Source organism: Rosa chinensis, chromosome 3 (genome assembly GCF_002994745.2).
Source record: "Rosa chinensis cultivar Old Blush chromosome 3, RchiOBHm-V2, whole genome shotgun sequence".
Taxonomy (NCBI): Eukaryota; Viridiplantae; Streptophyta; class Magnoliopsida; order Rosales; family Rosaceae; genus Rosa; species Rosa chinensis.
Window position 1 is genome coordinate 48550717 of NC_037090.1, and position 5891 is coordinate 48556607.

General features: G+C 37.9%; 1 long non-coding RNA gene across 1 annotated transcript; it reads left to right on the forward strand.

The window, feature by feature from the left end:
- The first annotated feature begins 1001 nt into the window (after positions 1–1001).
- Positions 1002–5142, forward strand: LOC121052014. Its single transcript, XR_005807772.1, has 3 exons — positions 1002–1357; positions 2935–3003; positions 3526–5142. It is a non-coding gene; the product is annotated as an uncharacterized LOC121052014 (long non-coding RNA).
- The last annotated feature ends 749 nt before the right edge of the window (positions 5143–5891 follow it).

Sequence of the window (5891 nt, forward strand, 5' to 3'; positions counted from 1 at the left end):
ATGAAATCACTTCTGGTTGTTGTAGAGGAGGGAGATTTTTGCAGAGGGATTTTATCTGCCTCACAATTTTTTAATCATCTTTTGTGAAGTTCCATTTTCTTTTGGAACTTGTTTTAGGGGATAACATTGCTGTTAATCCTGAGATTTTGTGAATGAGTTGATGACTCCTAAGAATATTTCTAGACTCTTAGCATCAGAATTTTTTTCTGGAAATTTTCAAATTTTCTCAAGGATGTGGGGTTGAAGGTTTATCATTCCATTCTTGATTTTTATACCAAGAAAATCAACTTCATCTAGGATAAAAAAAAGACTTTCTTTTCTCCTAGAATGATTCCATGCTGAATTAACAACTTAACAACCTCATAAAGGTGTTTCATGTGTTCTTCTCTGTTTTTGGAGAAAACAAGGATGTCATCAATGTAGATGACATAGAATTCAGCAACATATTTGAAGATGTCATCCATCTTTCTCTGGAAGATTGAAGGGGCTTGTTTTAGGCCAAAAGACTTACTAACCATTCATAATGACTTTGTGGTGTTCCAAAACCAGTGAGAGGAACACTATTTGGATGCATTTTGACTTGCCAAAAACTCGACTTTGCATCGAATTTGAAAAGACCTTAGCTCCTTTGAGCTAATTGATCAAGACTATTGCTTGAGCTATTTGATAACTGTTACATCTTGTATCGTAATTTATTGATTTACTAATTATTTGGACGGTAAACGACAATTACCTTTACTTTTAACTTCGTTTTCGCATTTTTAGGGGGCCCTAAAAGTTGACTTTTTGTTCAGGTCAAAATTTGAGGGAATTTTCTTCATGAAAGTTGTAGAGAACATTAAACCGAGTTTGTAAACATGTGGTACGCCAAAATTGGAGTTATAATGAAGACATTATAAGGGTTTCAAGTCAGTGGCAGTTTGGTAATTTTGCTAACATTGTCAGCTATATATGGCAACTCTGACTTGCCATTTCAGGTAAGACCCAAAAATTTCCAGATATTTCCCCTCCCTGCCGACCTAACTTCCCGACGTCACTACCGCTTCGTCCAACCACATATGGCCATAAAATTAGTACCTATATCTTCGTCTTGAAACAAGCTTTCCATCAATATATGCCTTGCATCCTATCATGCACCATAGACGACGAATCGAAGCCAATAAGTTTACTGTAGTAAATTGGGTTTTCCGGCTATTTCTTCAAATTTCGGCCAACTCCGGCCAAATCAGATGTTGAGGCTAATTGAGCTTTGTTCATCTTGCCATGCTCTACTAATCTACCAAGTTTCATCATCAAATTGGAGCTGTGGAAGGAGAATCGGAGATTTAAGCAAAATTGAGGGTTTTTCGGTTTTCAGGTAAAATTGACCCTATACACTCAAAATTGATCAATGTTGTAGTCATGACAGATGCTTAGAATGTTGAGATGATACTATGGATGAAATTTGGTGGCCGGAGGAGGAGTTGGCCGCTGCATGAACAATGCCGCTGTGTGAACAGTGGTAGCGGTTGAACAATAATTTAAATTCTATTTTTAGCTAATTAAATCACATAATTGAGGTAGAGTTTGTATATGTGATTTACGAGAAGTTTTGAATCGATTATGAATTTCTGAAGATTTAAAAATTTGGTTATCAATTTACGAGAATCCAATCGTTGGATTTTTCTCGAATTTGTCTAGAAATTATAAATTGACAAATTGCTATTATTGGTGAAATTTGGAGGGAATCCAATGAGAATCGAAGGCTTTGGACGTAGATGAGAGGATTAGAAATTCAATTTCTATTTATCGTAATCAAATTTCCATCCTATATTTATTCGTTTACGGATTATAATTGTACAAGGCGACGTATCGAATTACTATTTGTCAAAGAAGCACTTATGCGTGGTCACCTAAATAGTACAATGAGTAGACTTTTATTTTAAATAATAATGCATGCAATTATTTTCCCGAAATGATGATTGATTTATTTGATTACGTATCGTTTTATTTTTTTTAAGCATAATATTTGGCTTTGGACTATACTTTTGGCATTGTTTTTCCATATGTGTTTCGGAATTGAATTTATTATACTCAGATTTGGACTTATGAATTGTTTTCGGGAATATGAATTGATTTTTTGGAGATTAATTATGATTTAGGAAATGGATTCGTGATATTATTTTTGGATATTAAGCTTTCGATGTTTATCTCCGATATAAGATTATTATTTGAAATTATGATCTATATGATTTTTGACGAATTATTTTCAGAAGTGATTTTCGGAATTTAATATTATATTTTTATTCGTTGATTTTGAGATTCTAAAATATTATCGGAGATGAGATTTTCAATGGAATTATAGTTATCGATTATTTCTTGCCTATTTGTTATGAATTTGAGAATATTTTGGCGTGCGGGGCCACGTCATTGGAATATACTTATTTTTCTCTTGAGAAATTGGGGAAGCTTTATGGATTTACTGGCTTTCGATTATTTTCTTCACCATACTGGGGTCGTTCTATAGTGTTTGTGAGTGGTAGTCGAGGTTATTAGTTCTCCTCCTCACTTACCTTTGTGTTTGTGAGTGGTAGTCGAGGTTATTAGTTCTCATCCTCATACAATCTATGTGTGAGTGGCAGTCGAGGGTAGAGCTTAAGGGGCTCCTTTACCCATCTGGTGATCATTTCTTCCCCATATGATATCATTATTTGACTAGCGAGGCTAGACTAATTTCTTCTAACCAGCGAGGCTGGTGCATTGTCAAGCATTTTGTATGGCGAGAAATATATTTTATAAATATTGCATGCATCAAGATTTTGGAAATAATTTATTTGTGGGAAAGTATGAAAACTTATTTAATTTAAATTATCTTGATTATTTATTTTGGTCCACTCACTCTAACGCATTTTTTAAAAATGCTTTCCCCTGGGCCATTCGAATTCAAATGCCCAGTTTGCAGGCGAGATTAGTGGAGGTCTGACGTACATGGAGTCGAGGCATAGTTGTCACTGCTTCCACATTGTAGGGCTCATCAATTCTTTACCCTCTTTATATTCACATTAGAATTGCTCTGCTAACCTATGAGATTTGTTTAATGTGAAAATGGAGTTGCTGGTATTTGAGGAGCAGGATGGCTCCAGGAGTATAAGGATGGTTACTTAGAAGTGTGGTTTTATTTCTTTTCAAGTTAGGGTTGTCCATTTTTGGGGAAAGTTTTGTTGAACTTTCTCAAAAAGTGGACCCTGTAGGACCACTTCGGATTTCAGGGTGAAATTTCAGTCGGGTCCTGTCAATAACCATCTTTAACGGTCTTTTTATTGATATCTCTATAGTCAATCACCATTCTAGTTTTACCTCTAACATTTCTACATGGTTTCTCACATAGAAAGCTAGGGCATGATGAGGACTAGTAGATGGTCGAATTAATATCTTGTTTAGGAGATGTTGAGACTAAATTCTACTATATTTTTAGTGCATTTCTTTCTACATTTTGCTTAGTTATTTCGTTAACAATGTCATTTCTAACTTGTTTTGTGTTTTTAGGTAGTTTTGAGTCTAGAAATGGAAGGCAAGGAGTTATTTGCGCAGAAATGAGAAGAAATGTAGAAATGAGGTAAAGCTATGGTACGTTAACATTTCTCATACATCAACTATTTTTACCCCTCTAAGGACTTATATTATCACTTTGAGGACTAATATTACTATTTTCAGGACTCATATGGTAAACTAAGAAAATTTACCACTTTAAGGTTTTTAGAGAAGTTTCTATTAGCATAGAGAAGTTTCTACCAGCATAGACTAAAATCTAAATTCACAACTAGACCACTCTGAGCTCCTTCCCTATGGAAGGGTGGAAGATCTCATCCTTGGAATTGTAATGACCCCTTGGATGACCAGTAGTAGCTCTAACTGCAAACATTTGTAGCACGGCCCGAAGCCCAATAGCACCAATAAAACTCAGGACCAGTAACCAAACCCTAGCTGTAGCATGAGCTTAAGGAAAAGTCTATCTCTTGGATCCCCTATGAGTAGTGGGCACCCAAAATGCTAAGGGAACCCAGCTCCGTGGAAAACAACCTCTGACGGCAGAATCCTAGTCAAATGCCGCCACCTAATTCCGCAACCAGTTAGCCCAGTGAGCCATAGCAATGCCGCTTCGCCAAAAGAACCCTATTGACTCCTCCCACAACATCGACGACTCCACCCTAGGATCACGACACCAGCGACAACCATGTACCTCTCTGTCACCGCAAACTGAAACTCTGGCAACCTCCGCGAAACTCCTCCATTCTGGTAAACACCCTGGGTCCAAACCATTCCCACCACCAGCATATTGGCCACCAGCCCACACTGCATCCCACCACAGCTAGAAGGGATTCCCCCAACATCAGTCATTCGACGCCAATCCAAATCTCCGAGAGACCACATCGAGAAGGCCGTCCCACCATTATAACCCCAAGAGGGAAGACACTCACAAGACTCACACGGAAGTAGACCTGCATCAGAGGATCAAATAGATTTAATTGGATTCGAAACCAATATCGAACAAAATATTCAAACCAAGGACAGGGAGAGAAATTCAGAGCCTGGCACTCAGTACTAGGGCGGCGGAGATACCTGTCATCTTCTAAATGGCGCCGCTAAGGTTCAAGCAAGAGAGGCCGATGGACTCTAGTCATCTCTTTTTTCTCTCTCCCTTACAATATTGACTACTAAAACTTTTGGTTTTTCATTATCAATTTGAGAAAATAAGTCATTGATTTCAGAAAAACCTTTCCTGTTTTTATATTCAATTTATTGATTCAGTTCGTATTTTACCTTTAGTAATTGTTGGGAAACTATGCCCTTCTATGCTTTTAACTTTTTTGTTTTTGTTTTTTTATGTTTCCTCTGATTAATTCTATCATCACTTTTATAGATTTTTGTTGATTTTCATGTGTGATTGAGTTAGACTTTTTCAATCATAGATTTAGGTATTTGGGTCGAACTCTTTTTTTTTTTTTTTTTTTTGGTCGAAGAAAATAAAGTTTGTATTAGATGTTTCAAATGATACACCACAATACAAGAGCTACAAAAAACCCCAGCAAATAGAGGCACGTAGGCCTAGCAAAAGAGAATTAAAGCCCCTGACAGGCTTGGCCCAAAGATAATTTTAAAGCCCATAACTGAAAATGAAAAACCCTAGAACTAATGCTAGCAGCCACCAAGAGAATAGCAGCTCCATCCCTAGAATACTACCGCCGCCACCTCCATGTCGTTGCTAAAAGAGTATCAGCCACCAAAGCACCATCCTGGTTCCTTCTACACCGGTTGGGACACTACACCCAGGGCTCAAAGATGCCCAAGAAAAACCAAGTAACCGAGCAGAGTGTGATTGCAAAAATCGAGCCACTCGCTATTGAGGAACGAAAATTAGCCAACGAGCGTAAGTTCATTTAGCGGTGGTGGAGAATGAAGCAAATTCGGAAGCACTAGCAACCAATTCCATCCAAATAGGACATGGACAGTTTCTAAGGTAGATCTGGACTAGAGGAGTAGAAAATCGGTGACAATTTAGCATAATTGGGTTGTAGGGATGGGGAAAGTAAGGGGTGGAGATGGGGTGAAGGCAGTGAAGATGAGAGCTGTTCTCATCAATATAAAGCCTGTAAGAGTAGTATGGCGTGGAGAGGTAGAGAAATGGTAGATGGGTGATGTGGGTGGAGAAGAGAGAGGAACAAGAAGGTGATTGAAGGGGTGGAGGGGATGGACGGGATTGAAGGGGTGGGGTTGGAGATGGAGGTAGAGATGGGGGTTGGTAGACTTTCAAAATAGTGGATGGGTTAGAGAAAATTTCTAGAGAGAAGGTAGACCCTATCTCTCTAGAAACTTTCTGACTTTTTTTATATCAATTTGGGTCGAACTCTGGA